Source organism: Culex quinquefasciatus, chromosome 3 (genome assembly GCF_015732765.1).
Source record: "Culex quinquefasciatus strain JHB chromosome 3, VPISU_Cqui_1.0_pri_paternal, whole genome shotgun sequence".
Taxonomy (NCBI): domain Eukaryota; kingdom Metazoa; phylum Arthropoda; class Insecta; order Diptera; family Culicidae; genus Culex; species Culex quinquefasciatus.
Window position 1 is genome coordinate 32,068,205 of NC_051863.1, and position 24,256 is coordinate 32,092,460.

General features: G+C 34.6%; 1 protein-coding gene across 15 annotated transcripts in view; it reads right to left on the bottom strand.

The window, feature by feature from the left end:
- The window catches only part of LOC6043265 (protein groucho), a 384,958-nt gene that overhangs the window by 93,532 nt on the left and 267,170 nt on the right, over nucleotides 1-24,256 (bottom strand). The window lies entirely within an intron of this gene.

Genomic DNA, 24,256 nt, shown 5'->3' on the forward strand with positions numbered 1-24,256 from the left:
GCCGCCGAGCTCGTCTTCTTGGCAAATAAACCGACCTCGATGCCGACTGGAGGTGGGGAAGGGAGGAGGACTCTCCCTCCATCATTATCATCGGGGCCCGTCAGCAGCCGTCATCGGAGGCGTCATTGCCGGAGGTTGGGTGGAAGTCATCGTCATCGTTGGAAAGCGATGATGATGCTCTGTTCTGTGGGTGGCTTTTCCGGTGTCTGGCGAAGAGCGCACAGTGGGATGAGAGTGGGGTTGATTGTGGTCACAATGTGATTCAAATAAAATGAGAATAAATGAAAAGATTTTTTTCAAATTTGTCATATGATCTCCATTAAAAAAAGTATTACACAAATTTCTTTTTGATAAGATTAGAAAAAATCTAATAAAATAAGCAGAATTAAATATTTCTTTTTTTAAGCGATTTCCAACAATCTTATTTGATTGATGTAGTGTTTAAAATTATGGACAAGGCTCGAAATAAGCGAAATGAAAGTCTAACCAAAACTTTGTTGAAATGATTTGCCCAAATGTTTGATCTAGCAATTTCTACATAAGGCTGGTACAAATTTTAATTAAAGTTTAAATTAAAAATGTTAAAGTTGAATTTTCGATGTTTATTATAGCGTAAAGTTTTTCTACGCTAAAGTTTTTGTTTTCGTCAAATCTCACATTTTTTTTTGAAACTAATGATTGCAAAACAACTTAACTACTGTAAAATGCATTTCAACACACTTTTTCTAAGCAAATGTTTAAGCTATGGCTTGTTATTTCAATATTTATATGTTTTTATGTTTGTGTTGAATGCTAAATAGTTAAACAAAAAAAGTTGATAAAAATTCAAAATGCCGCTGCATTTGCTTCGTAATTTTTCCAATTATTATGAGCACTAAAATCCCAAAAGAACCCTTAACTACACATCAGGGCATTTTCAAAATCCAAGAATTTCAGGATTCGGAGAATGTTTGACTAAGGATTTCCATAATCAAAAACATGACATACTTTTTAGAACTTTTTATTTAATTGAAAGAGAGGCGTTTACATATGAGCAATTCTCTACGAAATCGGTCTTTTTTCTTCAATTTTAATTTTTGTATTTTTTAATCCGGCTGAAACTTTTTTGGTGCCTTCGGTATGCCCAAAGAAGCCATTTTGCATCATTAGTTTGTCCATATAATTTTCCATACAAATTCGGCAGCTGTCCATACAAAAATGATGTATGAAAATTCAAAAATCTGTATCTTTTGAAGGAATTTTTGATCGATTTGGTGTCTTCGGCAAAGTTGTAGGTATGGATACGGACTACACTGGAAAAATAATACACGGTAAAAAAATTTGGTGATTTTTTTATTTAACTTTTTATCACTAAAACTTGATTTACAAAAAAACACTATTTTTAATTTTTTTTATTTTTTGATATGTTTTAGAAGACATAAAATGCCAACTTTTCAGAAATTTCCAGGTTGTGCAAAAAATCACTGACCGAGTTATGAATTTTTTAATCAATACTGATTTTTTCAAAAAATCGAAATTTTGGTCGTAAAAATTTTCAACTTCATTTTTCGATGTAAAATCAAATTTGCAATCAAAAGTACTTTACTAAAATTTTGATAAAGTGCACCGTTTTCAAGTTATAGCCATATTTAAGTGACTTTTTGAAAATAGTCGCAGTTTTCATTTTTAAATTAGTGCACATGTTTGCCCAGTTTTGAAAAAATATTTTGAAAAGCTGAGAAAATTCTCTATATTTTGCTTATTCGGACTATGTTGATACGACCTTTAGTTGCTGAGATATTGCAATGCAAAGGTTTAAAAACAGGAAAATTGATGTTTTCTAAGTTTCACCCAAACAACCCACCATTTTCTATCGTCAATATCTCAGCAACTAATGGTCCGATTTTCAATGTTAATATATGAAACATTTGTGAAATTTTCCGATCTCTTCGAAAAAATATTTTTGGAATTTTCAAATCAAGACTAACATTTCACAAAGGCCAAACATTCAATATTACGCCCTTTTAAAATGTTTGTCTTGATTTGAAAATTCCAAAATATTTTTTCGAAAAGATCGGAAAATTTCACAATTGTTTCATATATTAACATTGAAAATCGGACCATTAGTTGCTGAGATATTGACGATAGAAAATGGTGGGTTGTTTGGGTGAAACTTAGAAAACATCAATTTTCCTGTTTTTAAACCTTTGCATTGCAATATCTCAGCAACTAAAGGTCGTATCAACAAAGTCCAAATAAGCAAAATATAGAGAATTTTCTCAGCTTTTCAAAAATATTTTTTTCAAAACTGGGCAAACATGTGCACTAATTTAAAAAAATGAAAAACTGCGACTATTTTCAAAAAAGTCACTTAAATATGGCTATAACTTGAAAACGGTGCACTTTATCAAAATTTCAGTAAAGTACTTTTTGATTGCAAATTTGATTTTACATCGAAAAATGAAGTTGAAAAATTTGTACGACCAAAATTTCGATTTTTTGAAAAAATCAGTATTGATAAAAAAATTCATAACTCGGTCAGTGATTTTTTGCACAACCTGGAAATTTCTGAAAAGTTGGCATTTTATGCCTTCTAAAACATATCAAAAAATAAAAAAAATTAAAAATAGTGTTTTTTTGTAAATCAAGTTTTAGTGATAAAAGTTAAATAAAAAATCACCAAATTTTTTCCGTGTATCCGTATCCATACCTACAACTTTGCCGAAGACACCAAATCGATCAAAAATTCCTTCAAAAGATACAGATTTTGAATTTTCATACATCATTTTTGTATGGACAGCTGCCGAATTTGTATGGAAAATTATATGGACAAACTAATGATGCAAAATGGCTTCTTTGGGCATACCGAAGGCACCAAAAAAGTTTCAGTCGGATTAAAAAATACAAAAAAAATCGAATGACCGAAATCCTAGAGAACTGCTCATATAGAAAACGGAGCAATTCTCCGCCAAAACCGGAAATGGATTTTATTTATATTTTATGAAGTAGCTCAAACTTTTTGGAGGCCTTCCCTATTACCAAGAGAATGTATGACAAAAGGTCGAAAGACATAAGGTCGAATGGACAAAATCACAAAAAATATTTTGAAAATCAAGAATAGGTTGTTAAAAAATCGAAAATATTTTAGAAGTCGAACATTTTTAAGGAAAAACTGCTCATGTTTGAAAGATTGAAAAAACTCACAAAAATATTTTGACAATCAAGATTAGGTTGTTTAAAAAAATAAAACATAAACTTCCAAAAATTTTCAGGAGTCAATAGCAACAAACAAGAAAGAATTGTTTTCAATAACAAAAAAAAAAAAAGACTTGTAAAATATTTTAGATTTCGACCTTTTTTATGAAAAAACTGCTCATGTTTGAAAGAATGGAAAAACTCACAAAAGTATTTTGACAATCAAGAATAGGTTTTTTTTAAATAAAAATAAACTTACAAAATATTTAAGTAGTCTAACTTTTTTTCAAAGCTCTACTTATGTTTTTGTTTAAATGGAAAAAAAACTCACAAAAATGTTACGACAAGCAAGAAAAAGTTTTTTTTTTAAATAAACCTTCAAAATATTTTAGAAGTCGAACTTGTTTTTTCAAAGAACTGCTCATGTTTGAAAGAATGAAAAATAAAACTCACAAAAATATATCGACAAACAAGAAAAGTTTGTTTAAAAAAAATAAAAACTTGAAAAAATATTTTAGAAGTCGAACTTATATTGGAAGAACTGTTCATGTTTGAAAGAATGGAAATCTCATCGAAAAATGTTTTGGAAGTTAATCTGATTATTTATCTAAAAGATCATTACTAAAAGGTTGGATAAACCAAGGATTAACTCACAAAAAAAACCAGGCGTGATCGCAAGTAAATGTTTTTTTCATGAATGTTTTAGAAGTTTTTAATTATAATTATTTGTTTAATTTTTTCACATTCAACATTTTGTCCTTTCTACATTTTGTCCATTCGATCTTTAGTCCTTTCGACCATTTGTCCATTCGACCTTATGTCTTTCGACCTTTTGTCGCACATCCACGGTGCTCAAAATACCGTTATTATGAAAAAAATATGCAATCCGAGATTTTGGGGTCTATCGATTCCTTACACCATAGCGCATCTCTGTGCAAAAAATTAAAATATTCGCTGATGTAGTTTTCGAGATACAGCCCTTTTAAGATGTTACATCCGATTTTCAATAAGAAAACCAAAACAATCAATACAATTTTAGCATTTCAAAGAATATGCATTTCGAGATAAAGGTGTTTTTTGTTTCATATGACTGTCAAGTATCTCTGGGCCAAGTTTCAGAAGGTTTGCTGATGTAGTTCTCGAGATACAGCCATTTTAAAATGTTATTTCCGATTTTTTCAAAGAAAATCCATGAAATCAATGCAATTTCAGCACTTTAAAGATTATGCATTTCGAGATAAAGGTGTTTTTAGCTTTATATGACTGTCAAGTATCTCTGGGCCAAGTTTCAGAAGGTTTGCTGATGTAGTTCTCGAGATAAAGCCATTTTAAAATGTTATTTCCGTTTTTTTCAAAGAAAATCCATAAAATCAATTCTCGAGAACTACATCAGCAAACCTTCTGAAACTTGGCCCAGAGATACTTGGCAGTCATATGAAGCAAAAAACACCTTTATCTCAAAATTCATATTCTTTAAAGTGCTGAAATTGCATTGATTTCATGGATTTTCTTTGAAAAAATCGGAAATAACATTTTAAAATGGCTGTATCTCGAGAACTACATCAGCAAACCTTCTGAAACTTGACCCAGATATACTTGACACTAATATAAAGCAAAAAACATCATTATCTCGAAATGCATATTTTTTAAAGTGCGGAAATTGTATTGATTTTATGGTTTTTTTTGAAAAAATCGGAAATAACATTTTAAAATGGCTGTATCTTGAGAACTACATCAGCAAACCTTCTGAAACTTGGCCCAGAGATACTTGACAGTAATATGAAGCAAAAAACACAATTTTCTCGAAATGCATATTGTTTGAAATGCTGAAATTGTATTGATTTTATGGATTTTCTTTAAAAAAATCGGAAATAACATTTTAAAATGACAGTATCTCGAGAACTACATCAGCAAACCTTCTGAAACTTGGCCCAGAGATACTTGACAGTCATATAAAGCAAAAAACATCATTATCTCGAAATGCATATTCTTTGAAATGCTATAATTGTATTGATTGTTTTGGTTTTCTTATTGAAAATCGGATGTAACATCTTAAAAGGGCTGTATCTCGAAAACTACATCAGCGAATGTTTTTATTCTTTGCACAGAGATGCGCTATATTTTTTTCATAATATTGGTATTTTGAGCACCGTGACATCCGGTATATAAATATTCGAAAATCTGTATCTTTTAAAGAAATTTTCTGATCATTTTAGTGCCTTCGGCAAAGTTGACGGTTTTGATGAGGACTATTCAGAACAATAGTTGGTACACGGAAAAATGTCGATTTTATATAGAATTTTTTTGTTACAAAAAATCGAATACTTACAATCCAAATTTTAAATTTTTTCGTGTTTTTGTATATGTTATAGAGGGCAAAAAATTGCTTCTTTTGAGATTAGAAAAATACTAGATTTTCTGTGCTCCGTTTTCCAGATATCGATGCCTCTGTGCTCTTTTGTTCTTAGCTTGCTGGTTTTCCTATTTAGAGAGCACAGAGGCATCGATATAGTGACTTTGAGTTTAATTTAAGGGGTTACATACAAGTATATTGGCAAAAATGTCAAGGGTCGGTATGAGTACACACAATTTCTTTTAAAGTTTTTTTTCAGGGTATTTAAAAATAAATTTTCATTTATTATCAAAATAAAATTAAAGGCAGCAGTTTCATAAAACGGGTGCCACGAAATCTCAACACTGCGTTGACCAAATCAGCTCAAAATTTTGGTGAATATTTACTAAATGGGTCCCGTGTGCATGACGAAGGCCGATTCTCAAAAAGTTAATTTAAAAAAAAAGATCAACATATTTTTCTGTTTTCATAAAAAATCAACAGTTTTTTTATTTTTATAATTTTTTAAAAACCTTAATTTCGAAATCAAGTTTCGTCATGCACACGGGACATGTCTTGAGAGCCCTTACTCTTAATTTCAGCCAATCAACTCGGTGTTTTGAGAAAAACGCTCACAAAGTTTGACGGTTCACTTTGCGCATGGCAAAACTTTAATCATAGATTGTCTTCGACTCACTTAAATCATGAAATATCTTTATGAAACTTTTAGGAGTGATTGGAAATCATCTTTTGAAAGGATTTAATAAATAATCGGATTTTTTGAGATTTTTTACATGTATGCAACCAAAGGGAAAAAATCATTTTTTCGATTTTTTGATCTTTCGGATTTTTTTTTAAATTGGCAAAAACATTGGCTGAGAACAGATTTTGTCGTTGAAAAACTTTTAAAATCGATTGTAAACTGTCTGAAATCCATTTTATCATGATTTTTTCTACTTCAGTTCAGTTGTTACATTTTCTACACGAAATAGTATTGTACTTTGTAAGTTTGTTGATCTACCTTGACCAGAAACAGAGCCAAGCCACAATATGTTTGAACGAAATTGCGTTGTTTTTTTATCTTTAATGAAATGATTTCTGTCTTGTAATATTTTTCACAGTTTCTGTCACCCCCTTCAAAACTGGTCCGAAAAATGAGGGGCAAAAAAAAAATTTCAAGAAAACTTCAAAATTTTGATGAATATAGAAGTGTCTTCAACTGGAAGAAAACTTAATTGCATTTGTCTGCATTGATAATTACATTCAGCGTGTTTGGGCTCGTTTTAAAATGTTTTGGATTTTTATGAAATTTCCTATGGACAGCACCACAAAAAAGTAAAATTTTCGTGAATACTTATAAATTTTGGAAACAAATGATTGCAAAACAACTGGAAAAGTGTATAATACATTTTAAAACATTTTTTTTCATTAAAATGTTGAAACCATGGCTCGTAGTATCCTTTTTAATACTTTTTTTTAAATTTTGGCCCGTCGAGGTGAGGGACATAAACATAAAAAAATATTTGCAACGACCTTAATGTAAAAAAACACAGCATTCTTTTTCAATAATTCTTAGTTATAAATACTTAAGGAATTGGTGAAATTTTCAACATTTTATTTAAAAAAGCGGCATCATTCAAGCAATAAAATTTTAAACTATCCAAAATTAAACATACTGTAATTATAGCGAGGAAAAAAGGGAAAGAAATTTGACACAAAAAAATATAGAATTTATAAAGTAAAATAATTTATAAATATTTTCCCACTATTACCAATTAGGTAACCACTGTGCTAGTCCCTACTGTAATCCCACCTACAGCGTAAACCAAGAAGTGCCAGAGTGAAAGGACCTTCTGTTTTCTGGGCGCTCGGGATAAACCTCCAGCTTGCTAAGCGTAAACACACTCACCACCATCATCCTCCGTTTCTCTAAACCAGAATAACCAATCCACCCACCCCATTGAGCCCCTCAAGTCACCGCCACCACCCATCTGATAATACAGCACAATAACACGGCACTTCACTCTATTCCAACCCTCACTTTCATCCCCCCCCCCTCGAGAGCCAACCCCCGCCCACTCTCCGTCACTTCCTGTTTCCGTATCGTTTTCTCTTCTTTTATATTTAATTTCATAAACATGATCCCCCAACTCCTCACCTCGCAGGAAAGCCAGGACAGAGAGTATTCAGAAGCTGCCCGGTCGCTAAATCCCAACCAACCAACCACCCTGAAACAGAGAACCAAGGGGGAGGTGAGGGAGACCCCCCCCCCTCTCAATCCTCGCCGTACTTTCCTACGGTCTGAAAACGACGTCGTCGACAACGTTGGCTAAACCCAACCCTCCCCCTCCCCCCTCAAGCCATAGCATAACATAACGACCCAGGTCGAACCCCCCCCCCTCCTCCTCCCTCTTTCAGAGCTTTGGAATGCTTGCCAGATGGGAGGAAAATTGTTCGCCTCGGTTTACCGTCCCTTCGATCCCCCCCCCTTTGCCACGTGTCACAGGATTTGGTTCGGTTGCCGTTCTGACTTTGGGTGACTGCCAGGAGGGTGGCTTTCCCTTTGGTGAGGACAAAGGGAAAACGAAAGGAGAGAAGGGAAGGGATTTTCCACTTTTCCCTTGCTGCATACAACACACACTTGGCTCTGTTTGGTCGGGAGGGTGGCACGGTGGGTTTGAGGGGATTTTTATTTGTTGAGAAATTTAATTAGTTTATTTTTGACTTTTGAATTACAATTCTAGGTGTGATCTGAATTGAAGGATTGAAATTAGACAAAATTTGTAAAACAAATAAAATAAAATAAATTATGGCTGCGAAATTATGGAAAAATATGAACATTACAAATATTACAAAACCAGCGTTGATTCATTTAATCCTCTCTTAATTATGACTTGAACAACAACAAATGAAAACAAAAAAAAACTCTCAATTTTCCCACAACCCAACCCTGTCGAAAAAGAACATCCCTTATCATCTGCCAGAGGCTAGTAAAAAAAAACAAAACAATACAAATCTAGGAATCCACCGTTGAAGCTCAGCGAGTTCCTGCTGGGGGCAGGGTGGCAGTGCCACCGCCACACGGCCATAACAATTTCAACACCCCGAGCTTTTATTCGTCCTTTTCGGTTTGCTTTCACTTAAAATTACACAACATCATCAGGAATTCCACCCCTTTTTCGCAGGTTTTTTTTTTCTCAACCTTATTTCTCTCCACTTTAAAACCAGATTGGGTTTGCGGAGGGGAGGGGAGGGTTGATGTTCCTGTGAAAACACACAAACAAGGTGTGCCAGAGAGGTAGCAGGTTCCAGAGACTTGGTTTAAAGGAGTGTAAAAACAGGACAGAGAAAAAAAACAGCTAAACAGGTAAAGTGTGTCGCACGGAGTAGCCACTTTTTGTCGCTGCCCTTGCTACTGGCTGGTCCGGAAAATTACTTCCAATTAAAAGTGCGCCAAACAACCTCACAAATTTACAGGTTGGGTTTTTCTTCTTTTTTTGTTTTGCTATTTTTTATCTGGCTTGTTAGTTGACAGGAAAATAATCCTTGGTTGGTGGCTTTCTTTGAGCAAAGTTATGAAATTGTAACAATATTAACAGATTTCGATGTAGTTGTTATTAAATAGATCTCATATTTTTTTATTGATAAACTTACATCATAATTTTTATGTCTGTCTTGAACAATATAATTTTGAAGAAAGAATATTTCTACTTTTCAAAATAGCCAATAATTGAACGAAGTATTTGGTTTTTCTTATTTATCATTTTCATTTAATTTGCATTTTGGTCCATGTTTGCCTCTAATGCGTATTTCTTAGTTATAATGTTAGGCTTGATTTTCGTTTTTATTATTTTGCAATTTTATAATAAACAAAACTGTATTTTTAACTTTTGTGACTAAATGTACAAATTGCGAAGATTAAAACATGTTAATTTATATTGCAATGGTATTTAAATTTTGTATATCAAGATTACAATAAATCAATTATTTAATCTTAAAAAAAAACTAGCTGGAGATTTGAAATTAAGTATTTTGTCCTTTTTTATAACATCAATGTGGAAAATTTGAAAAGAACGAACAGGTTTGTTTTACAGTTTAATTTATTCATAATGTTTTTAAATGAAATTTTGAATTCGAAATGGATTTGAAAGCAAAAATTTTAGTTGTGTAAATGAAATAGTGATAATCAATTTTCAATCCTATTTATGTAATTTTTAAACAATTATCAAATAAAAAAAACTCATTTAGCTAAACAAAAAGGAGATTTTGCAAACAAATTATTTGCTATGGTCGTTAAAAAAAACTTTATTTCTTTATAAAAAAGAATTTCTTTCATTAGTCTCAATCTTCAAATAAAGCAATTTTATTGTAAATTTTCTCAACATTTCCAAAACAATATTCTCGTGATCATGGATAATTAAAAAAAAATAGAAAAAATCGAATTTTTCTGTTAAAATTAAGCTTTAAATGGCTAATCCGATATCATTTTTGACTTAACAGAAAACACTGAATCAACAATTTTCTAGAGTAAAATTTCTATCTTTTCAAAACATTTCTTTTTCTTTCAAAAAACCATAACTTGGCGGCAAAATTGTTGTCCACATTTTTCTTTGGTCAAATATTGCGGTTTTTAGTTACCAAAAACAAATAAAAAATTTAAAAAGAAATAAGAATTTCAGTAAATTATTTTTCGTACAAAATAATTTCATAAAAAACGGCATTTTTTCTGAGTACCACAACTTTGGCGAAGATACCAAACCGATCCGAAAATTCCTTCAAAAGATACAGCTACAATTTTTGTAGCAGCTGCCAAAATTGAACCAGTGACACAAAAAGGCTGCTTTAGTCATAGGTAGGGCTAGTGATTTTTCACGATTTCACGGAAGCCGCATAATCCGTGAAATTTGCCTCGGGTCGTGAAATATGGGAAATACCGTGCAATGTCGCGAAATTTAAAATATTCAATTGATAAATCGCATATAAGCTTTATTTATTTTAATTCAAACATTTGCAAAGATTTTTACAAGCATTTTTAAAGCAGTTTACAAATAGAAAAGTATTTTATATCAGATCTACAACAATTTTTTGAAGATATTGTTCATTGGAATATTCAACAAAATGCAGATAATTGCTTTATTCCACAAAATTCTGAAAAGATTTTAAAAGAACATTAATCAATACTTCTTAAAAAGAAAATGCAAAAAAAAAAATAAGTTTTTGTCTCCCTCCCCTTCAAAGTTGGTCCGAAAAATCAGCGGGCAAAAAAAATATTTTTGCAAAAAGTTTTCAAAATTTCAATAGAAAATTAAGTGCAATCAGCTGAAATCGTTTTAAAATGCATTCCTCTGCGTTGAGAATCATTTTTAGCATATTTGGGTTGATTTAAAAATCTTTTGAATGTTTGAAAAAAAAAAGTTTTTTTTTAGTTTTTTTTATTTTTTTATGTTTATTAATTATGTGTTTTGGTTCAATTGATAAGTAAAATAAAACCAATTGAATGCATATTTGTTAACCATTTTGCAATGTATTTTATTTCTTTTTGAATTATCAATAAATGTAAAAACTGCTTTTAATGATGTTTTGCCTGAACTTTTAAGGAAAGCAAAAAAAAAGAAAAATATTTTTTTCTTTAAGCAAATTAATTTGTAAAATCTCAATAAAATTAAAACAGCTGAATCATAAATTCTTGACTTTTTTTATTTAGTTCTTATTATTAAATATTAACATTGAGTGTATCCCTTTCACACTTTACGGCAATGTTCATTGGAGTAAGTGGAATACACTCAATGTTTCTGGAGTTTTTTTTTTTGAAAAGGTCCAATAAACCAAATTTCCAGTTTTTGCTTTTTGGGTGTTTTTGAAACCACCTTGAGTCAGGGGTATTAAAAAACACCCAAAAAGCGAAAACTGAAAATTTGGTTTATTGGACCTTTTCAAAAAAAAAAAAAAACTCCAGATTTGTTTGTAAGACCTTATACAAAAAAATTAGAAATCATCTGGTGGAAATTCTTCTAAATTTACTAAAACTAATTCAATACTCTCGTGTCAGGGGTTTTATTTTGTACTGCTTACTTTTAAGACACTTTTCCGGAAATAATTTTGCTAAAAGAATACATTTCTACGAATATTTTGAGCAGTTTTTACAGTATCGCGAAATTGCCGTGAAATTTCAATGCTTGGGCATGACACGTGATTCCGATTTTTCTGCCGTGAAAAATCACTAGCCCTAGTCATAGGGATGGCCCCCAAAAAGTTTGAACAAATTTATTTATATTTTAATAAAATCAATTTTCAGTTTTGATAGAAGATTGCTCAGCTTTGCAAGGTTTACTTTAAAAAATCTAATGAATGTGTGAAATAGGCGGTTTTTTGTTGTTGAATTTAGTGTTAATCATATTTATAAAAAAATATTTATTAGATTCACAGAAAAAAGTCAATAAAATCATTAACTAAAAAATCAGACATGGTAAATTTAGACGCTCGTTGCATGTAAAATTACATCAAATCACAAGGCGTTTTAAAAACATTCAGTACATTCAACAACACATTTTGCCTTCCTCACTGAGGTAAGGCTATAATCCTGCTCTAAAATTGAACTTTTTATTTAAAGATTGAAAACCCACCTTGATGTATACATATCGATTCAGAATCGAAAACTGAACATTTCGATTAAAAAAAAAAAAAAACAATGTCTGTGTGTATGTGTATGTGTGTGTGTATGTGACCAATAATGTCACGCAGTTTTCTCAGCACTGGCTGAACCGATTTTGACCAAACCAGTCGCATTCGACTTGGTTTAGGGTCCCATACGGTGCTATTGGATTGTTTGAAGTTTCGATAAGTAGTTCAAAAGTTGTGTATAAAAATGTGTTTTTGCATATTTTCGGAAATTGAATAAATGGCAGTAAACTGAACCAAACATCATCATGTTATACATCGTTAGTTAGGTAATTAAAAGACCTTTCTAACGAGTCTAAAACATTGATAATCTGGCAACCCTGTCTCAAGTTATAACCACTTAAGTGATAATTATGTACTTTTTTGTAGCCGGATCTCACTTAAATGTACGTAAACAATGTCCAGATCCATCATCCGATCCATCGTTGGTTAGGTAATCGAAAGACATTTCCAACGAGTCTAAAACATTGACGATCTGGCAACCCTGCCTTGAGCTATGATCACTTAAGTGACATTAATTTACTTTTTTGTAGTCGGATCTCACTTAAATGTATGTAAACTATGTCCGGATCCATCATCCGACCCATGGTTGGTTAGGTAATCGAAAGACCTTTCCAACGAGTCTAAAACATAGACGATCTGGCAACCTTGTCTCGAGTTCTTACCACTTAAGTGATATTTATGTACTTTTTTTGTAGCCGGATCTCACTTAAATGTATGTAAACAATGTCCGGATCCATCATCTGACCCATCGTTGGTTAGGTAATCGAAAGACCTTTCCAACGTGTCTAAAACATTGAAGATCTAGCAACCCTGTCTCGAGCTATGACCACTTAAGATATCACTTATGAGCCCTTGAGTGATATGTGTGTTTTTTTGTATTCTGAAACTCAACGAAATCAGACGAAATTTGTGTCCAAACCCATCATATCACATATCACCCATTATTGAAAAAGAGTGAGGAAGGCACCAACCACATAGGTGGATTAAGTTAGTTTTTATTTTGATTTTGAATTTTAAATGAAGAAGAACTCTGGAGTTTTTTTTTTAAAGGTCCAATAAACCAAATTTCCAGTTTTTGCTTTTTGGGTGTTTTTGTAAACACCTTGAGTCAGGGGTATTAAAAACACCCAAAAAGCAACAACTAAAAATTTGGTTTATTGGACCTTTTTTTTAAAAAAAAAACTCCAGAAATATACATTGTTTGTTTTGTATACCTAGATACATTGATTATCAAATTTAAATAAATTGTGTTTCAGATACCATGCACAGCTTTATCTTTACAAAAATGTTTTTCCAACTTTTTATAATAGTCAATTCTATTGATAATTTTTTTTATATTTTTTCAATTGTTCGAATTACTTCGGATTTTTTTTAATTTTATTTTTTTTTCTTATGAAAAAAAAACCAAATTCTATTTTCAATTTAAGAAACCACATTTTGAAATTTCCTATTCCTATTCAACACATTACTTTTCCACCACAGGCCGTAAACAACCCTACCCGAGGATGAGTCTAACGAAGGTGAGAAAAACGGTAAACTCTTGTGTATCCCCCAACCTCTCTCTTCATCCTCTGCAGACCGGCGGCAGGCAACCTCAACCGGTGGAAAAGTCCCCCCCCTCCTCTTCCTCATCCTTCCACAGTCTCTTCGTAGCAACAAAAAATGGGAAGCGCCACTTTTTCGCTCGTTCGCATTTCCCTTTTGCTGTCCGGTTTTTTTTTTTCTTCTTTTCATTTCACCAGTCCGGGTGGGTGGTGTCGGTGGAAAAGTGAACAGAAAAGTGGGCGAGAAAAACAGACGGTGGAGGCAGGGAGGGCGCTTATTTGTTCGAGCGTTTCAAGCGGAAGCAAGTAAATACAAAAGGTTGGTGGGAAAGGGGACGGGGGAGGAAAATTGCGGAAAATGGAAGGGAGAGCGAAGAGGGTGGGGGGGTCTCTGTTGCTGGTAGTGATGGCGAATAAAAGTTGGTGAAGGTGAACAAGGAAAAAAAGGAGGAATTCATTACGGTCACGAAGGTTCGTCCTTTGGGAGGAGGAAGGAAGGGGCAGCGGGTTGGCTTTGTCCTTTTTTCTAGGTTAAAGAGGATCTCCCGGGAGGGAGGGAGGGAAGGGACGTGCCGGAAGCACAATGGTCGACAGGATGGAGCAAGTTGGGAAAAATTATGAACTCTGTTTGGGGGGGAGTTGGAAATGGCCGAGAGGTAAACGAGACTTGTTTTCTTTTATCCGTTTCTCGATTTATTATCTCACCTTATTGCCGGCTGGATGTGGAGGTGGACTGTAGTGCTTGTGGTGTTGGAATTCGTGGTGTAAGAAATGGATTTTTCTATTTTCTTTTTTTGCTGACGGTAGATGAAAATGGAATCTGTGCATGCAAGATTCATGAATAATTTATGGGAATAAAAAATGGTGAAGTTATGTGGGTGATTTGAAGAGTTTTTCGATTTGAATGTAACTGCTAAAATGGAAATATTGGATAGAACCTTTAGAAAATGTTTGCTTTTTATCCATCTGTCATAAAAAAAATGATGAAGATAATATTGATAAGAATTTTATTGAGTAATGAAAGTCATTTTCAATAATTAAACGAAAAAAAAAATGAAAATACTAAGACATGCTTTTGTAGTTAAGTATGTTTTCCAGTATTATATTTTGAAAACATATTTAAAAATTGATTTAAGTAACTTTTGAGATGAAAAAAAAATACCAAAAATGAGGGCAAAATGCATCAAACAAGTTTTTTTTTTCATTTTTTAGCAAATAACATGCATTTTCTAACGAAAATTATTAACTTCAAAATACGAAATTCAACCAAACACCCAAATCATCTCTTTAATCCTCCCACCCTTGTCATTTTTCTCCATGGCATGACCTTCTCCGAAACCACATCGAAACAACTTTTCCCCACACCCTCCTGGCCGTCACGTCCTGGGATGATAAATTTATTTACCTCCAGAGTCGTCCGTGAGGGGTTTTCCGAAAAGAGAGAGAGAGCAGAAAAAAAACGTGTATTTTGATCCCCTTCAGAGGAGCGATTTTCCAAGGGTGCGGAAAATCGACTTTGCAAAAAGAAGGAAATGGGCAAAGAAAGTTGATTGAGATTAATTTATACGTGCCGGTTTTTTTTCTTCTTGCAGGAAAAAGGTTCTTTTTATGGAAAGTGAAAAAAGTTTTTCTTCCAGGAAGATGCCACTAAATGATAAAATGAATAAGAAGGAGATATTTTTCTGCATTTTTAATTAGCTTCGCAATTAATTTTCCAATTACACCCCCCGAATTAAACCGAGCTTTACACTGCACAAAAAACGACGTCCCTCGAGTCAGAAATTAATTAAAGCCCTAATCACTGAAAATTATTTAAATAAATCACATTATCATACGCCGGCGATCTGGGGGTTCGAGCTTCGAACGACCAAACCGAAAGCAAAAAAAAATCTCATAAAGAAAACTCTGCAAATCCCCAAGAGACACAATTGGACTGTTCGGTCGCAATAGCACACAAAAAAAGAATGAAAAAGAAATAACAAACGCAGATTTTTCTTGCTCTCTGCCAGCTAAATAACTTTCGTCATTTGCCTCAGAGTATTTTTGCGTTTGCGTTGCGAAAAGTATAGCTTTTTAATGTTTTTCGACTGCTAGTGCACGGAGAAAAATGTGTTCCCCAAATCGTGAACAAGTGTTCATGAAATTGGGAACCACGAAAAAAGTGTTCAAATTTCATAGAGCGTTTTTCAAAAACTTGAACATGAAATTTGAACACTTTGACATTGGTTCGCAATATCATGAACGCTTTTTCACTATTTTGGGAACCAATTTTTCTCGGTGTGCAAAGAAAGTTAAATTAAAAAAAATGGAAAAATAGTGGGGAGCATTCAACTTGAACAACTTGAAATTTAATGCCACTTCTGAAAACTTTACCTGGAATGCAAATCGCATTAGCGTTGCATGCAATAAAAACACCTTGCACGCAACATTGTATGAAATACTACAAAAAAGCCTCCTTAGTTCCGCTAGGTGAACTCTGCTCCGCATTGTTCTCTCGTACACTTTGTCGAAGGACGTCCTCTCACAGCCAAAAGGACCTCCCGGCACCAAACGAGCAAACTTGAAACGACTCATGACGAGAAAGGGGGGGGGGGGGTTCCTCCGAAGAAACAAGGATGACGACGCAACGACAACGTTGCAAGCCAAGTGACTCCGGGTGATGGCTTCGCTCGGAAAGAAGAATAGACCTTGCTGTTATTTTGCCTCCCCCCCCCCCTTCCAACTCCTCAAAGGAGGGGGGGGGGGGTCTCCCCCAGCAGTGAGGGACGCAAGGTGCCACAAAGGAATGAAAATGATTCACTGCTCAGATTACTCATCTCTCTGTTGCCATCACACCGTCAAGCAGTCCCCCCCCTCTTTTCATGAAAGTGAAGAGGGGGGGGGGGCAAGAGTGCTTCGCAAACTTTCATCTTCCTTTCATACCTTCACTAAAGAGGGGAGGGGGGTTGCCAAGAGGAGAACCTCAAACAGCAGGATCACAAATTCTGCCAGAAGGAGCGTTTTCACCCCCCCCCCTCTTGTCGTGAGGAGAAAGGGTAGGGGGGCGCAAACATTCACTCTCTAATTTGGAGCGGTGGAGCTTTTTTGTTGTTGTTGGAGCTTTCATCACAATCTCCGCCACCCCACAGCTCGTCGGCTCGGTGTTTTCCACTTAATCAACGCTTTTCCACCCGCAACGAGGAGGAGCTTGAATGTGTGGTGAAAGGGGGGAGGGGTGACACGTGGTGTCTTCACAGAAGCAGCCCTGAAGGGGCCTTCGGATTCAATTTTTGCGGAAGGTTGGGTGTTTATGGAGAGGATTTCGTTGAAGCTTTAAGAAATTTAAGTGAAAATTTATGCAATTCATCGCGAAAAGCAGTATTGAATTACTAAACTAAGCTTGCAAGTTGTTTCGCATGCGTAACAGCCCCACTTCATGTAGAACAGAAGTGTAAACAATCATTTGCTTATATAAAAAATGGTTACGTGAACTTCGTGACGAATAGCAGTATGAATATTGTGCACTTTGAATGTTGAATACAAGTTGCAAACAATATGCATTTGAAACGAGCAAAACTGTGAATAATACACGAAAAACTGAACAACATACTTTATATTGAACACGAAGTACGACTATTGCTTGAACTACCTTCCAATTCAGCTGCTCGCACAAAGTATGAATATTTCATAAGGTCTACTCCAGAAAAAATATGGTACGCAACACTGCTGTTCACAAGGAAGCTGAACCTGCCGCGCAAAAAAAAAATCCATTGTAAAAAGTGTGGAAAAGTGCCATTCAATGAAAAGAATACCGGGAAAAAAGCGGAAGGTTAGGTGTTAATTGAGACGATTTTGTAGGTGCTTTAAGGAATTTCACTAAAAAATTATGCAATTCAGCGTGAAAAGCAGTATTGAACTTAAATATTTAAAAATAAGAGTCAGTTCATGCTGAACTTCATAATCTTATTGTTTCATTTGCTTTATAATTTTAATTCATGAACAATAGAAATAAAAAAGTGAACTTCTTGACGAACAGCAGTATGAATGTCTCTATTTAAATTTTAAATACAAAGCAGTACATTTTGCATACAATAACAATTGAAAAAGAGCAAAAATGTGAATAAAACAAGAAAAATAAACAAGTTCACTTCATCACGAACAGTAGTACGACTATTGCTTGAGTTACCTGCCAACCCAGCTGTTCGCGAAATAGTAAATTACAGCACAAAGTATGAATATTTCATAAGGTCTACTCCAGAAAAATATGGTACGCAACACTGCTGTTCATAAGGAAGCTGAACCTGCCGCGCAAAAAGAATCCATTGTAAAAAGTGTGAAAAAGTACCATTCACTGAAAAGAATACCGGGAAAAAAAGTGCCAAGCAAAACAAAGTAGAGCAAAAAAAAAAATGTTGAAAAGCCAGAAAAATGAATAGCACCGTACACCACTCCTCGCTGCCAAGGGATTTCAACGACCCAATGTACACCGGTACAGATATGCTTTCCACCACCCTCTGAAGGGGAGGGGGCAGGAAGGACATTTTTTGTCCTTTTCCCACAACACCGAAACCACGCGTAGCCGACGAGGTGAAAAGATCAGAATCATTTTGCAGTTCCACCACGTTGTGCACGTTTTTATGCTTGTTAAAACGGGCCTAATCCAGGACACGGAACGTGCACGGACGACGATGGCGAGGGGTGGCGCAATCTTGGTTTCGACAGAGTCGATGGGGGGGGGGGGGTGGCCACGTGGAGTTGGGTGGGGGGGGGGTGGTTGTTCACGTGGGTTTTTGCTTAAAGTGGAACATCTGTTGTCGAGCTGGGGGAATTGAATATGTGAGTTGAAAGATTGTAGTACGTGGGCTGTTCATGACGAACCTTAGTATGTGTCATACGCAATAGAGATTTTTTTCAGTGTTGGGCAATGTTCATCATGATCTGTACTAGAAAACGTAAAATGGATGGTTTAAGAGAACGTGAAGAAGTGAGATGAATTCATGACGAACACTACTATTAGAGATGAGAACAATGCACCTTCATTTACAGATCTTAACTTGAGCAAACCGTCACGCATCGCTGGGGGAATTGTGTGTTGAAAGTTGGTCTCACGTGGAAGGAAGTTCATGACGAGTATTAGTATGTGTCATGCTCAAACAACTTTGAATATGAAGAGCAAAGATTGTCATTAACTGCTTAGTGCAAATTTATGATGAATTAATAAGAAATGGAAGTAAGAAAATGAGTTGTGATTTCATTATAAATGTTACTATTCCAGCTAAGAGCAATGCAAATCATAGTGCTTTTCATCATGAATTACTAATTCAATTATTTATTCCTCCTCAACAAATTACAATCTAGATAATCGCATGTAAGAAACAATTCAAGACGAACATTAGTGTGAGTCAAACCTGACAAATAGCTATTTTAATTAAGATCAGTAGTGTTCATCATGATTTGCTTAGTGAAGAATCCATAAATTCATGATGAAAACAAGTATTGAAGCTTAGAACAGTGCAAGTCTCACTGCTATTCATCATGAATTTCTAATCAAATCACGGTTCCCTTCTCGGCAAATCACCACGCTTCGCTACGCCAATTAGCATCCGTGACCTGGCTAACCCCGAAGTCTGCGCCACGGTGTTGAACACATAATTCTCAGTTAGCAATTTGGCGTACAACATTCTAATCAAATTACTGACAACTGTGCTGCGCAGAACAGAACACCGCCCCCGTAACATCAACCACTTTCTCCGCCGCAGCGTGAAGCTCAATTTCTCGGTTCTCACTCACTTTAATCTGATTCCGTGTCTAATACGATTATTATTGCTTAATACACGCCCGCACACACACACATACTCCCACAAGACATTCCCAAAGGACACCCCACGAAGAAGACGACGACGACGACGTTCCGGGCCGGCAATCTCCACGTACAGCTCATATCCGAAACCACATACCATTGCCAGCCCTTAAAACGTGAATCCTTCCTACGCCGTGCCGTATGCTCGTTGTAGCAAGGATAATGTATTCCGTTTCAGGACACAACCCCACCTTCTTCCCTGAGACCATTAGCGTGCCCGCGCTGCACACTCTCTCTCAAACAACTTCTTCGAGTTGATTATTATTCCAACTTTCAACTCATCGTTCGAGCACGCTTCACGCCGTCATCAAACCGTCATCATCAGTGAAGCCATCATCAAAGAGGGGGGGGGGGCGCCCTCCCTTAACTCCTAAAGGACTTTGACAATCAAGCTTGTTTTCGGTCGGTTGGTTGGTTGACTAAAGAAATCAAGGACCTGCAGCCAGGTCGTCTTGAAAACGTTGTCATTCCGGCGTATCTTCTTCGGAAAGGGGGGGGGGGGCGTCTACGGTGGAAACGGGACGACGACGGTGGAATAACCGAGAGTGTTTTGTGAAAGCGAGAATGCTACGAGAATTATAATCAAGTTAGGATCGCCTGCTCTGCTCGTTTGAGAAAGTTGGATGTGGACAGTGGGATTGGGAAGGATTTAACTGGGCAATTCATCGTGAACAGCTGTATGTCGGATAAGTAATAGAGTACTCAAAAAAAAAAACTGCTTTGTTAACAAAAGCGTCGTGTAGCTTAACACTAAAATTAAAGATCATTCAATTTTAAGCATTTTGCAAAAAAGTTTCCAAAAGAAATTCATAATGAACAGCAGTTCAAACATTTGTTTTGCTCAAAAAATCAACAAGACAAACAAAAAACAAACATAAGCAAACTAGTTGAAAGTATTATTGTATTGTGTCAAAACAATTATTAGGGCTTTTAAGAGAAGTCATTTGATTAAAAATTCATCATGAACAGCAGGCAAGCTATTGTTTCACGCTCCTGAAATGTTTCATGAAAGTTTTTGTAATGCTTCTAAACAATATTTAGCATTGTGAAGGTTTGTCTTAAAATGAGCACTTTTCGACAATCTGCACAATTGTTGATACTCTATTTCATCGTGAATTTTACTGCCATTTCACGATGAATTACCCGCCATACCCCATTTCAACCAATTTCACCAACTGTGCCAGGATCCACAAAAAAAGAGCCATCTTGCCACTTGCCAGCCAACACAATCCAGCCAAGTCTGTCTCGCCGGCAGTCGGAAAACACTTACCAAGGTACATAGAGAGAAGGTAGGTGGGGAGCCAGAACAAGCGGAAACCCAAACTAGCAGCAGCACTGGGGTTTCCTTTCCGAGCGAAAGTACACAACTTCTCGGGGAAATCGGTTTTGTTGCGCACAAACACTAATTTTCCTTCCTCCCAACCCTCTGAAAGAGCGAGGGGAAGGAGCGAGAGTTGAGGAAAATTTGCTGTCGGTTCCGGAGCGCACGTCGTCGTCGAAACGAGCGCAATTAAGCAAATACATTCCACACAACCGACCTCCGACGTCCTGGGAGTTTAGGGGCGAGAAGGTGCCGCGCTGAGTGAGAGTGAGCGAGAAGGCTGTACTACTGAGAGAGCGAGCGAGCTCCAACGAGTTCATGATTTTCCTACTTTTCATGCTTTCACAGCTATTACTGTTATTTTAATTTAATAACCCTCGCACCACTTGGCAACTTCTGGAGTTTCCCTCTCCTTCTCTCTCGCCTGAGACTGGGAGGAAAGCTCTCTCATTCTCAGGCTGTGGAAAAGTCACCCCCAACCCTCCTACCGAGGACGGAACGCATGGGGATGGGAACGTTGTGTTTTCGGAACTGTTTGCCGCACCTTTGGCTTTTGGCTTCGCCGGGAGGGCAGGGTTGCCAGAATTGTTTGAATTTAGAAAAGCAACACACTGTTCTTCGTGGAGATTTCGAGCGGATTCCAAGTCATTGTCATACATCAATTCGCAATGAAGTGCTCGCAATGAAAGATCTGCTGTTAAAAAAAAAGAAGACAGAATAAACTGCAATTCATTGTGAACTGTCCGACTCGTCTACTGACTTGATTTCTATTGTCATACAGCGTTTCAGGATGAATTTAATACTTTTACTACTCAGATTAAAAAAGCAGCTTTTATGAGGAATGGTGTTCTGTTCTATTAGAATTGTTTTGATTCCTTATAATCAATTTCTAAGTAACTTGAGCTAGACAATCATCACATATACATGACGAAATCCAGTCTGCAACCCGCTAAGATCACCATCCCATACGAATGCGAAGTGTGAATGAGTGTGTGTGTGGAAGGCTAGCATTTCGAGAGGAAAAAATATTGGAAATGAATAGTTAAATGAGTTGAAAAAAAAAGAAACCAGAATTCTTCAAATTATTACCAGAATTTTTTTGTTTTATGAAAAGAGCAAATTGAAAAATAATCATATTTTTGCGATTTGCGTTTTTTAAGATATATATTTTTGATTTTGATTATAATACAAAAATAAGAGTACTTTGGAAAAAAAAGTTATAAGCACTTAAGTGTTATTTATACGCTTTTTGGAGGCCGGATCTCAGATATGTTGATGAAAACGTTGTCCGGATCTCTCAAGCGACCTATCGTTGGATATGTATTCAAAAGAGCTTTCTAATGCTTCCAAAACATTGAAGATCTGACAACCCTATCAAAAGTTATAAGCACTTAAGTGTTATTTACGCACTATTTGCGTTTTGGATAGCATCATTTAAATGTGAGGAAAGCGTCGACCACCTAAGGGTGGATTAAGTAACGTTTTTTGATTAATTAAGCTTTTTTGATTTTTTTTCAACCTGATTTTAAATAAAATTTGAAAGAAAAACATATTTTAACATCTAATAGCTAAACAGTTTTTGAATTCATTAAAAAAATAGAAGTTTTTAACATTTGAAAAGTTAGCACATTTTTAAAACTATTCTATTCAAATTTATTGAAAAAGTTTTTTTTATCTATTTTTTTAAGCAATCCAAAGTTAATAATTTGTTTAACATTAAATCTTTTTATTATCAACTGTTTGGTTTGACCCTGATTTTTGGCAAAGAATCAAATTTTCAAATCTTCTGATTTTTCGTTTTTAAATTTTTGTTAGCATTATTTAATGGATTATTTTATTGGACATATTATTCGGGAACAACGAAATAAGAATTTTTGAAATTCATTTTTTTCGGAGTTCTAGCATTTTTATACTGATAGTGATAATAAGGAGATATAAGGGCAGATCAGGGCAGATTAAATACTTATTGCTTTTGTTTAATAACTTTGTCTCCTCCTCTTTTACGACGCTGTCAAAATTTAAATATGATTTAAAAAAATTTTAAATTGAAGTTTCCTTAAAAAATAAAACAAATTGGGAAACTTTTTGACAGTTGAAATATTGTAAGCACATATTTAAATATCTTGAAAATTGGCTACAAATGTTGCATTCTAATTTGAAGTTTGAATTTTTTTTTCCTCAATATTTGAGAATGAAATTTGAAATGTGAACTTGTTTTATTTTAAGTTATATATTTAGCAGTTCTAGAAAACGCTGAATTTTATTTCAGTATACGAAGTCCATTAAGGGTGCACATCAACAAGAGTTTTTGCACCAAGATTTATGGCAAAAAAATAAAAAAATATAAATATTAAATAACATGCCATAGTTTCAACATTTGTATGGAAAAAGTGTTTTAAAATGTATTTTACACTAGTTCAATTGTTTTGCAATAAAAATTTTCAAAAAATGTAAAATTTGACGAAAATAAAAATTTTAGCAAAAAAAAAACTTTAGCGATAGTAGACATCGAAAATTTTCAAAAATTCAAAAGGTTTTTAAATCAACCCAAACATGCTAAAATGATTCTAAACGCAGGGTAATTCATTTTAAATTGATTTTAACTAATTGCACTTAAATTATCATAAAAATATTGAAGTTCTTTGAAAAAATATTTTTTTCGCCCCCTGATTTTTCGGGCCAACATTGAAGGGGGGGGGGGACAAAAACTATAATTAAAATTTGTACCAGCCTAATTCATTTATAAAAATGAAACAACGAAAAAATGAGCAAAATTCATCAAAACCGTAATATAATTTTTGCAATTCCGTCGTGAAACTACTTACTTTTTCTGTCATTCTTGAACGACGAAAAAGCCTACTTTTCTGTACCAAAAATAACAGAATCGAATAACAACACTTTTCAAGATAAATGCTGAAAAGTTCTACTTTTCAGCACTCAAATGGTTGCTGAAAAGTTGAACTTTTCAGCACTTGTTTTGAAAAGTAACACTTTTCAACATTTTTTGATTTAAACGATTTATTGGCAAAATACATGAAAATTGGACGTAAAAGTTCACTCAGTGTGTGTTTTTTGGAATTGCAAAAAATGTTGTATGGAACTCGTTGCAAAACTTGATTTTTTCAGCACTCTTTGTATTTATCCAACTCGGTGAACCTCGTTGGATAAATGTACGACTCGTGCTGAAAAAATCCTCTTTTTGCAAATTGTTGCATAAACTACTATTTTAGTTGTTTAACACATTTCAATTAAAACAGTTTAAGTTTTTTTTTATTTCAGTTGAAAATTTGGATTAGAAACCCTTTATTTCAAAACCAATAACCTTTACAAGATAAATATACATTTCCCCATTCTACAATAAAATT